The sequence below is a fragment of the Chiloscyllium plagiosum genome, chromosome 8, assembly GCF_004010195.1.
Source record: "Chiloscyllium plagiosum isolate BGI_BamShark_2017 chromosome 8, ASM401019v2, whole genome shotgun sequence".
NCBI classification, from domain to species: domain Eukaryota; kingdom Metazoa; phylum Chordata; class Chondrichthyes; order Orectolobiformes; family Hemiscylliidae; genus Chiloscyllium; species Chiloscyllium plagiosum.
Genome location: NC_057717.1, coordinates 1,629,446 through 1,641,166, shown reverse-complemented (window position 1 = coordinate 1,641,166; position 11,721 = coordinate 1,629,446). Strand labels below are relative to the sequence as shown.

Sequence of the window (11,721 nt, the reverse complement as noted above, 5' to 3'; positions counted from 1 at the left end):
GAGTGAGTGCGAGTGAGTGCGAGTGAGTGCGAGTGAGTGCGAGTGAGTGCGAGAGTGTATGTGAGAGAGAGTGCGAGTGAGAGAGTGCGACTGTCTGAGTGAGACAGTGCAAGTGAGTGAGACAGTGCAAGTGAGTGTGTGTGAGTGAAAGAATGCGAGTGAGTGTGTGTGAGAGTGAGAGTGCGAGTGAGTGTGAGAGTGCGAGTGAGTGTGTGTGAGAGTGCGAGAGAGTGCGAGAGAGTGCGAGAGAGTGCGAGAGAGTGCGAGAGAGTGCGAGAGAGTGCGAGAGAGTGCGAGAGAGTGCGAGAGAGTGCGAGAGAGTGCGAGAGAGTGCGAGAGAGTGCGAGAGAGTGCGAGAGAGTGCGAGAGAGTGCGAGAGAGTGCGAGAGAGTGCGAGAGAGTGCGAGAGAGTGCGAGAGAGTGCGAGAGAGTGCGAGAGAGTGCGAGAGAGTGCGAGAGAGTGCGAGAGAGTGCGAGAGAGTGCGAGAGAGTGCGAGAGAGTGCGAGAGAGTGCGAGAGAGTGCGAGAGAGTGCGAGAGAGTGCGAGAGAGTGCGAGAGAGTGCGAGAGAGTGCGAGAGAGTGCGAGAGAGTGCGAGAGAGTGCGAGAGAGTGCGAGAGAGTGCGTGTGTGAGAGTGAGTGAGTGTGTTGGGGGGGGGAGGGGTGGCGGGGAACAGCGATCATAACATGATCAGTTTGAGAGTGATTGAGTCGACTGCGGAACCAGGGTCTCAGGCCCTGATAAATTGGACTTGCACCAGGAGCATGGGAAATTTGTTTCACAAAGGGAGACAAGCAATGGCAAACGTTTAGAGAGTTAATCCACAACCTCCGCTAAATAAACATCCCTGTCAAAAAAATAACACCGGGGTGGGCGGGGCAATGTGATGAACAAAAAAGAGTGGTCAAACAGTCGCTAACCAAAGACTTAAAGCTAGTATTAGGACAAAGGAAATGTTCTCAAATGAGCAGTAAGCCTGGGAGAATTTGTTCTGAATTTCATCATGGGACCATGAAACTGAGACAGGAAGGGCAAATGAGCATGAGACAAGGAATTGTGAAACAAACAAAAAAAAAACACACCGGTTAGGTGTTTGAATGGGAAGAAATCAGCAAATATAAACGTGGTCCGTTCAGGGAGACGGGAGGCAGACACTGAGGCGTTGCATGGGTACAGCAGAAGACACACAGAACCTGGAGCAAACGCAGCGGGAACTTTAAATGATGCGACACGGGAATGAATTCAACAAATTCCCCGGCATCCGACAGCCAAGATGCTGGGACGTACGAGCTGACTGCAGGGCTCACGGCTTCCCATTCTGCAGAATTCCCTAGATTCCGAGACAGTCCCGAGGGAATTGGAAATGGTGCCAGCGGAGTATTGGCACTGAACAGACGTAGGAGCTGCTCCCTGGCCCGCCCTTTAGCGAGGGTGGGTCAGGGTGGTACAGTTGGTCTCCAGCCCCCGTGTCCCCGACAGGCATTCCATTCCCCCCGCCGGCTGACATATTGCCACCTCTGTTAGGGATAGCGGCAGGCTGTTCAGCCCCTCGGGCCTGTTCCGCCATTCCATGAGCTACCCCCAGACTTGGCCATGCTCTCACATGCATGCTCCCGGCCGGTCTGACCACGTTCCCGCCTCCGGGAATTTGGGCTCATCCCGAACTCTGCCATCGCGTCACACACACACACACACACACATTTCCCATCCTCCCTGCTCACTGGCTCCAATGCTAAAGATTTTCAAACTCTCACCCTCTTCTCCCCTCTCTCCAAATCCATGGCCTTTCAGCCCAGGCCCCTCTGAGATCGCGGCCCCCCCCCCCCGTTCCTATCCCAGCCTCTTGGGAAAAGCCAATTTGAAATCACTCTGCCACGGGGCGGCCATGCCTACAGCTCCCTGTGCCCCCTGCTGGAATATAGAGTGCCCTCTCCACCTCACTTTCTTCCTTTCTGAACCTCTCAAACTGGACTCTGGTCCCTGGCCTCGGTGTGTGTGTGTGTCAGTGCCAGGTTTCCTTCCTGGCAGATGTCAATCTGAAATGAGCTACGTAAATGTAAGTTATTGTTGGCTTCCTTCAATCAGAGTCCTCCCAAGTCACCCTCGCAGTTTGTGACCTTGAGTTTGTGTTTAACATTGAAACTGTGGCGCTAGTGGGGCCGTTTCCCAGCATGCATTGCCTCAATGGTTTGCCCGTCCTGCCCACGTACCATCATGGCTGCCACACAGCCCTCTCTTCCAAGCTCTTGCGTGAAAATGTTTTGCCCGTTCACACCCCAATGGGTCTGTTAACCTTCCGGGATCGCGCTTTATCCTGTTATCCCATGCTAATGTTCCCCCCCTCCCCCTCAGTGATTCCAATACTGTGATTCACCATCACTTTGCCAGCACAGTCAGAGACAAAGTCTTGTTGCTCTTCCCTCTTCCATGTATTGTTACACCCCTTCCCAATCACATTGGAGCAGCCACTGCCCATTGGACACTATCCCAATGAACTGCAAACCCCCTTCCCGTTCCCTCCCATTGGACACAATCCCAATGGACCCCAAACCCCCTTCCTGTTCACTCCCATTGGACACAATCCCGCTGGACCCCAAACTCCCTTCCTGTTCACTCCCATTGGACACTAACCTAATGGACCCCAAACCCCCTTCCCGTTCACTCCCATTGGACACAATCCCAATGGACCCCAAACCCCCTTCCTGTTCACTCCCATTGGACACAATCCCGCTGGACCCCAAACTCCCTTCCTGTTCACTCCCATTGGACACTAACCTAATGGACCCCAAACCCCCTTCCCGTTCACTCCCATTGGACACTATCCCAATGGACCCCAAACCCCCTTCCCGTTCACTCCCATTGGACACTATCCCAATGGACCCCAAACCCCCTTCCCGTTCCCTGCCATTGGACACAATCCTAATGGACCCCAAACCCCCTTCCCGTTCACTCCCATTGGACACTATCCCAATGGACCCCAAACCCCCTTCCCGTTCACTCCCATTGGACACTATCCCAATGGACCCCAAACCCCCTTCCCGTTCCCTCCCATTGGACACTATCCCAATGGACCCTAAACCCCCTTCCCGTTCCCTCCCATTGGACACAATCCTAATGGACTCCAAACCCCCTTCCCGTTCCCTCCCATTGCACACAATCCTGATGGACCTCATGGGATGGGGAGGAAGAGGGGGCAGGTCAAGGAGTGTAGATGCAGAGAATTGCCCCTCCTCTAGCCCCCTCTCCCCACCCATCCCCCAGGGGCTGTGATGGAGGGAGGGGGGGGGGTTGAAGGAAGACACAGTACTAGTAAATATCCTGCAACTCTGACTCACCAGGAGAGCCCCCCCTCAAACCCCAGCCCTTTGCACTCCCATGGCAGAATGTCCAAATCGGTTTGAAAGCTGTAACCCCCCCCACCCCCACACACAAAAGGGGGGAGGAAGGTGTTGCTGGATTTTGTTGGAAAGAAAAAGAGTCGAGCAGAGAGGTTCACTCACCGACGATGATGCCACAGGCGCTGACCAGCCCGATCTCCTTCTTCAGGGCCACCCCCCCACCGCCTCCTCGGTCCCCCTTGTCGCTCCCCGCCGAATGGAGGGACTCGGAGCTCCTGCCCCCTCCCCGGCTGGAGGGGCTCCTCAGCCGGCTGCTCTCTGCCATCCCTGCGGACCTCTGAAAACAGCCAAGGCGGGTCGCTGTGCACCGTGCAAACTGATGGGGAAAGGTGCAGAGAGATGCTCAACACACACCCAAACCCCTCCCCGGAGGGGCAAACCAAAACAAAGTGGGCTGGGAGTATCTTGTGAGGGAAAAAGGGGGGGGGGGGGGGTGAGTGCAAAACTACAAGAGAGCAACTAAAGCCAAGGGGAAATCCTGGATCCCTGGAGCAGGAATCTCTTTGCACAGGTTTGGAGACTGCTCCCAGGACATAGACACACAAGTTGAGGTGAGGGAGGCTCACATAAAACACCGCATCATTCCAGCAGACTTCAGCCAGAGGGAAAACACCAACATTTCGTGGCTGGGGGCTGGCAGAAATGCAAAATGGCTTGCAATGAGCCCTCCCCACCTCCTTTCTCTCTCTCTCTGTCCGGTTAGCAACCTGCTCTGGCTCCCCGAGTTGGAACGAGATTCCACCTTCACTGTTTTTGTGTGTCTCTGTGTCTTTGCTGAATTGCTTTCTTATATCGCCTGGCTCCTCCCCTCGACGGCAGCGAGAGCCTTGCACTTGGCAACAGGGTCGGGGAAGGGGGAAAGAGACCACGTTCACAGACCCCAGCTCATTTTAGTTTATATGTAATATGTATTCCTTTGAATGCAATGCCAACATCCCACACACTCTCTCTCTGTCTCTCTCTATACTCAATTCCCCAACACCTTGCCAGCCGCCCCTCAAAACCTCACCCCCCTCCCTTTTTTTTGTGTGGAGTTCGGTCAACATCCAACCTCAGCCCTCCAATAATGTCAAGGTCAGAGATAATATATTTGTAAGGGAAGGGAAGGGGGGGGGGGGGAAATATGCTGAACAACAAACTGCAGAAAGCTGACTCAGGGCTGAGAGGTTGCACAAATCTGAGAGAGAGAGAGAGAGACAGAGCCAAGGGTTAGTTTGCAAAATCTTTTGCCTGCCTTTCAGAGCAGTGGGGAGGAGGGGGGGGAATATTCCTTAAAGGGGCACGTTGTTTATATAAAGTCCTTAATCACATTGCACACTGTTAAAGGGGACAGTTTCTTTATTTTTGGGTTAGGGAGGCAGGAGAGAACGATTTAAGGAAGAGTTTGGGGGGAGGGGGGATATCAGGTTTGTTCAGGGATCCTTTGTGGAAGAAGGGAGCGACTTCCATTTATGTAGCACCTGTCCCGACGCCTGAGCACTGGTGCAGCACAGCCTGGAGTTTGGTGCTCAGTTCTCGAGGGGAGGACCTGATTTTTTATTTGGGAGGAGGGGGGTGGATTTGGCAGCTGCTCTGGATCCTACAGGCGGGGGGGGGTGGGGAGGAACCTTCTGGATTGACCCTGGGGTGTCGGTTTGGGGATGGAGGGGGTGGTCACACACTGTCCCCTAGTCGCAGACACAGGGGTGAACATCCTACACCTCCCCAGGGCAGGTGGGGGCTATGATTGGAGATGGCAAAAATGTCCAGAAAATCCCTGCAGAGTGGAAGCAGGCACTTCGGCCCATCAAGTCCACACCAATCCTGCGAAGAGCATCTCATCCTTACACCACTGCATTTACCACAGCCAATCCTCCCTAACCTACACATCCCTGGGCACTATGGGTAATTTAGCATGGCCAATCCACCCTAACCTGCATATCCCTAGGCACTATGGGTAACTCAGTACGGCCAATCTACCCTAACCTGCACCTTCCAACACAGTGTTGCTGACCCGGCTTGCTTCTTCCATAACTGTGGTTTCCCACCCACTGTGGCTGACTGGGCCCTCAACCGCGTCCGACCTATCACCCTTGCTTCTGCCCTTGCCCCTTTCCATCACTCCGGACAGCGTGATCAGGTCCTCCTCCATCTCACTTTTCATTCCACCAGCCTCTGCACCATTTCAGACAACTCCAGCAGATCCCCACCACCAAACTATGTTCCCCTCACTCCCCCTGTCTTCATTTAGCAAGGACCTTTCCCTCTGGGACACCCTGGGCCCTTCCTCGACTAGGTGACCCCTAGTGGGGGAAAGCAGCCTCTGCAGGTCCATCAACACCTGCCCCCTTCCCACGGCACCTTCCGCGGAAGGTGCATCACTCGGCCCTTCAGCCCCTCCCTGCTCACCATCCAACAGTCTGTCCGGGTGAAGCAGCCAGTACCTCCTCCAATCTTGGGTGTTGTATTCACTGCACCCAGCGTGGCCTACTCCGCTTTGGAGAAACCGATCGCAGACTGGGTGACCGCTTTGCAGGACACCTCTGGTTGGTGCACCCTGACATCCCCGTAGCCGTTCACTTTAGCGCAGCGTCCCACTTGCGTGCCCACCTGTCTGTCCTCGGCATGCTGCAGTGTTCCAGTGAATCACAGCGCAAACTGGAGGACCATTGTCTCATCTTCAGACGAGGCACTCTACAGCACGCCAGGCTTAATACTGGGTTCAACGCCTTCACATTGTGAACCAACTCCCCTGCCTTCCCTTTCTTTCAGCTTGACTTGTTGCACTCTCTGTCACTGTATCCTCCCTCTCCCTCTCCCTACCCCCTACCCCATTGGGACAGTCTGTTCTTTCCAGTCTAGGAGATAGACACACCTATGTTCTTCCATTCGCACATTCCAGTCACTGAATGTGAACTGTTAGCATCTTATATCCAGCAGCACTCTACACCCCACCACCCTGTTCCCCCTCCATGCTTCACTCCAGCTCAGATCTAGCTTGCTCTGGCTCCATGGATGCTCTCTGACCCACTGTGATCTCCAGTATTACTTATTTTCACCTAACCTGCACATCCCTGGGCACTATGGGTAATTTAGCACAGCCAATCCACCCTAACCTGCACATCCCTGGGCACTATGGGTAATTTAGCACGGCCAATCCACCCTAACCTGCACATCCCTGGGCACTATGGGTAATTTAGCATGGCCAATCCACCCTAACCTGCACATCCCTGGGCACTATGGGTAATTTAGCACACCCAATCCATCCTAACCTGCACATCCCTGGGCACTATGGGTAATTTAGCACGCCCAATCCATCCTAACCCGCACATCCCTAAGCACTATGGGTAATTTAGCATGGCCAATCCACCCTATCCTGCACATCCCAGGGCACTATGGGTAATTTAGCACGGCCAATCCACCCTAACCTGCACATCCCAGGGCACTATGGGTAATTTAGCATGGCTAATCCACCCTAACCTGCTAATCTTTGGACAAGTGGGAGGAAACAGAGCATCCGGAGGAAACCCACGCAGACACGGGGAGGGGGTTAGAATGTGCAAACTCCACGCAGACAGTCGCCCCGAGGTTGGGATCAAACCTCAGTCCCTGGCGCTAATTGGACTGGGAGATGTTTACTGTGGAGAAAGCTGTCAGACCTGCTGTGTTTCTCCAGCACTGCCTGTGTTTGTTTCAGATTTCCAGCCCTTGTTCTCTGTACCTTGCAGGCTGCACAGAGGCAGTGTCTGTGTATACACTGAGGTGAGGTGACCCCCTAGTGGGGGAAAGCAGCCTCTGCAGGTCCACTCCCTGTTTGACTGAAGAGTCTTTGTTGGTTCCATGACCCTGCACTCGTCCCTCAATTTCATAGGTGGCGCCACCCCCCATGTGCCTCATCAGTGGCTTGGTCCCATCACCCACTGCCCAAGGGCTGGGGGGAGCCTTCAGGTCAGATTGCAGTTCCAACATGACTGGGACAACACTACTATTATAGGACAAGGCAAACAGAGGACAGCCAGGGAATTCCTAGAGGCATGGCACACATCCACAGATTCTATCAACAAACACATCGACCTGGACCCAATATACCGGCCACTGCAGCGGACAGCTGGAACTGACAACCGGAACCAAGCACTCAGGCTGTCACCTAGACAGGGGACGAAACGTCTGCAACACAAATTCCCGGCTCGGCAAACAGAACCACAGCAATGGCCTGTTTCGACACTGTCAGGATTGTGTGATTCTATTCCAGCCTGCCCTAATTCTTCTATTGTATTCTAACGTGAGGGAACATTACACTGAAACGCAGGGTTCAGACACAGCTTGACACATGTGCATTAGCGTGTGGCGAAGTCTAAATGCCGAGATGTGTGATCCCTCGGGAAATTGACTTGGAAGCAGGGATAGCAAGCGGGAGTGAAAGGAGCCGGAGATAATGTCCTTGAGGACAGGGGGGACGGGGGATCGATGAGTACACTGTCTACTGTTGGAGACGGTGCTTGGTGAGGGGTGGGGGGGGGTGGTGTTTGTGGCATAGAGCTGGTTACTACCCAGCGGGCACAAGCCTTGGTAAAATTGGCCACAGCAGAAATGTCTCCTCGAAATGGATACGCACAGAGTCACAGAGATGTACAGCACGGAAACAGACCCTTCGGCCCAACTCGTCCGTGCGGGCCCAGATATCCCGAAGCTAACCTCGTCCCGTTTGCCAGCACTTGGCCCGTATCCCTCCAAACTCTTCCTATCCCTGTCCCCATCCACCTTTTAAATTGTACCAGCCCCCACCACTTCCTCTGGCAGCTCATTCCACACCCGCACCAGCCTCTGGGTGAAAAAGTTGCCCAGCTCGGCGAACAGAACCACAACAACGAGCACCCAAGCTACAAATCTTCTCACAAACTTTGTGCAGTTCCAATCCCACGACGGCATCCGGCAGAATTTAAATTCAACCTGTAAACTGAGTTGTGGACAGTGAGGAAGGATGCTGTAGGTTACAGAGGGACAGAGATAGGCTGCAGAGCTGGGCTGAGAGGTGGCAAATGGAGAAGCAACAGGAATGGAGAGTACTGAGCTAATGGTACGATTGTTGGTAATGTGGATGAGCAGAGAGATCTCGGTGTCCAGATCCCTGGAGGTTGCCACCCAGGTCGATAGGGCAGTTAAGAAGGCATAAGAAGATATGTTAGCCTTTATCGGCAGAGGGATTGAGTTTCGGAGCCATGAGGTCATGCTGCAGCTGTACAAAACTCTGGTGCGGCCGCATTGTGGAGTATTGTGTACAGTTCTGGTCACCGCATTATAGGAAGGATGTGGAAGCTATGGAAAGGGTGCAGAGGAGATTTATCAGGATGTTGCCTGGTACGGAGGGAAGGTCTTATGAGGAAAGGCTGAGGGACCTAAGGCTGTTTTCATTAGAGAGAAGAAGGTTGAGAGGTGACTCTTTCCCTGGATGGTGACGGTGAGCACAAGGGGACATAGCTTTAAACTGAGGGGTGACAGATACAGGACAGATGTTAGAGCCAGGTTCTTTACTCAGGGAGTAGTAGGGGCGTGGAACACACTGCCTGCTGTAGTAGTAGATTCACCAACTTTAAGGGCATTGAAATGGTCGTTGGATAAACATAGGGACAAGAATGGGATAGTGTGGGTTAATGGAATAATGGAATGATAATGGAATAGTGGAGGTTAGATGGGCTTCAGACTGGTTCCACAGGTCAGCACAACATTGAGGGCCGAAGCGCCTGTACTATGCTGGAATGTTCTATGTTCTATGTCCTTCGGGGAGGGGATGGCCTGGTGATGTTATCGCTGGACTAGTAATCCAGAGAGATAATGTTCTGGGGACCCAGCTTCAAATCCCGCTTAGCAGCAGATGGGAGAATTTGAATCCAATCAAACCAATCTGGAATTAAGAGTCTCAAGATGACCATGAATCGATTGTTGATTGTCGGGAAAAACCCATCTGCTTCACTCGTGCCCTTCAGGGGAGGAAAACTGCCATCCGCACCTGGTCTGGCCTACATGTGACTCCAGACTGCCTTCCAAAGTGACCGAGTCAGACCCTCGGTGAGGAATTGAGATGGCCTACGAGTGTTGGGTTTGGCCAGAAAAAGCCACTGTCCACGGAAGAATTGTTCAGGAAAATCCGAACCTGGCAGAGAGGCAGGGGAGGATACCCCCAGCCTCCAATATTATCACTGTCATTCTAAATCCAATACACAGTTGTTAAAGTGAACAACGAGACCTTGGAGTGCAGGTTTATAGCTCCTTGAAAGTGGAGCCGCAGGTAGATACGATAGTGAAGGAGGTGTTTGGTATGCTTTCCTTTATTGGTCAGAGTATTGAGTACAGGAGTTGGGAGGTCATGTTGCGGCTGTACAGGACATTAGTTAGGGCCACTGTTGGAATATTGCGTGCAATTCTGGTCTCCTTCCTATCGGAAAGATGTTGCGAAACTTGAAAGGGCTCAGAAAGGATTTACAAGGATGTCACCAGGATTGGGGGATCTGAGCTACAGGGAGAGGCTGAACAGGCTGGGGCTGGTTTCCCTGGAGCGTCGGAGGCTGAGGGGTGACCTTATAGAGGTTTATAAAACCATGAGGGCAATGGATAGGGTAAATAGGCAAAGTCTTTTCCCTGGGGTCGGGGAGTCCAGAACTAGAGGGGCATAGGTTTAGGGTGAGAGGGGAAAGGGACCTAAGGGGCAACTTTTTCACGCAGAGGGTGGTGCGTGTGTGGAATGAGCTGCCAGAGGAAGTGGTGGAGACTGGTACAATGACAGTATTTAAAAGGCATCTGGATGGGGACATGAATAGGAAGGGTTTGGAGGGATATGGGCCAAGGGCTGGCAAATGGCATATCTGGTCGGCACGGACGAGTTAGGCCGAAGGGTCCGTTTCCGTGCTATACATCTCTAATCTGCTTTCCCACCTGTTTTTATGCCATCTGTAATACATTCACTTCCCTGACCTGAATCATTAATCTGAACAGTCAAGGGAAGGCCATTAGGAACTGAAGAGTAGGGAATGTTCCCCGTATCGGAAGAGGGCGGAGCTGAGCTGTTAAATACTTCCCACTTGTCTTTACCAAAGGAAGGCGACAGTACACCGGCCGTGGTGTAGGAGAAGGACGTTCAGCCACGGCAGAGGCTAACAGTCCATCAGGCGCTGCCCGCAAGGCTGCACGTGTACTTAAAATGGAGGATACCAGGGAAGCAAAATTGTGAAGACTCTGACTGTAGTTTTCTAGTCTGACTCCGAGATGGAGGCCAGAACACCGCAGCGTTGTTCATGTTAAACCCCTTGTTCAGGGCGAGGGTGGAAAGGTTAGCTGAGCAACAACAGGCCCAGTCGGATAAACCCCCGGTTTAAGACAACATTATTACTGCCGTGGACAAAAGTGGCTTCATTAAGCACGGACCTATCCGGGAGGTGGGGGAGAATTGGGTCAAGGTACATTTTGTTTAATTTTTATGTTTCAGCACAGAGTTGATGAGGGGGGAAGGGCGACTGAGGTGGGTGGTTTAAAGTGTTCATGGGATCCCCACAGTGTGGAAGCAGGCCGTTCGGCCTAGCGAGTCCACACTGACCCTCTGAAGATCCTCCCTTCCAGAACCATCCTGTCCCCGTAACCCTGGGTTACCCATGGCTAACCCTGGACACCACGGGCATGGCCAATCCACGCTAACCTGCGCATCTTCGGACTGGGAGGAGGAGACTGGAGCCACCTCAGACATGGTGGTTTTGGGGGAGGGGGAGGGGTAGAATTTGCAAACTTCACTTGTTCTTTATCTAATCACTGGATGAGGGCATCGCTTAATCCTTAAATCACCCAGAGGGTAGTTAGGAGTCAACCACGGTGCTATAAGATGTGGAGTCACCTCGGTCAGACCAGGTGCAGCTGGTAGATTTCTGTCTCTGAAAGGCATCCGCTCCAGGTTTTTTTTCCCAATTGAATTCGAGTGCCACTGTTTGCCATGAGGAGATTTGAAACCTGGTCCCTAGAACATGACCTGGGCCTCTGGACGAACAGTCCAGTGATAAGACCACCTTCCTCCTGGTTTGATGCATGGCCACACGCAGACTGTGAGGAATAAGGGGAATAGCAGCGATGGGAATACAAAATTGAGCATTATGAGCCAAGAGGCTCATGTTTAATGGATGATTCTCAGGCTGCAGGCAAGTCTGTCATGGAGTTGCCCAAGGATTGAGGACTGGCAGCCATGTATCTCCTGATATATCTATATATATATATATATGTGTGATTGTGTGTGTGTGAGTGTGAGTGAGTGAGTGTGAGTGAGTGTGTGTGAGAGACTGTGTGTGTGTGACTGTGTGTGTGTGTG

At 52.8% G+C, this 11,721-nt stretch overlaps 1 long non-coding RNA gene across 1 annotated transcript in view; it reads right to left on the bottom strand.

Moving 5' to 3' along the window:
* Window positions 1–4,075: 4,075 nt before the first annotated feature.
* The window catches only part of LOC122552398, a 17,484-nt gene continuing 9,838 nt past the window's right edge, over window positions 4,076–11,721 (bottom strand). Inside the window, exon 2 of the long non-coding RNA XR_006312360.1 lies at window positions 4,076–4,575. This is a non-coding gene — a long non-coding RNA (uncharacterized LOC122552398). The remainder of the gene's footprint in view (window positions 4,576–11,721) is intronic.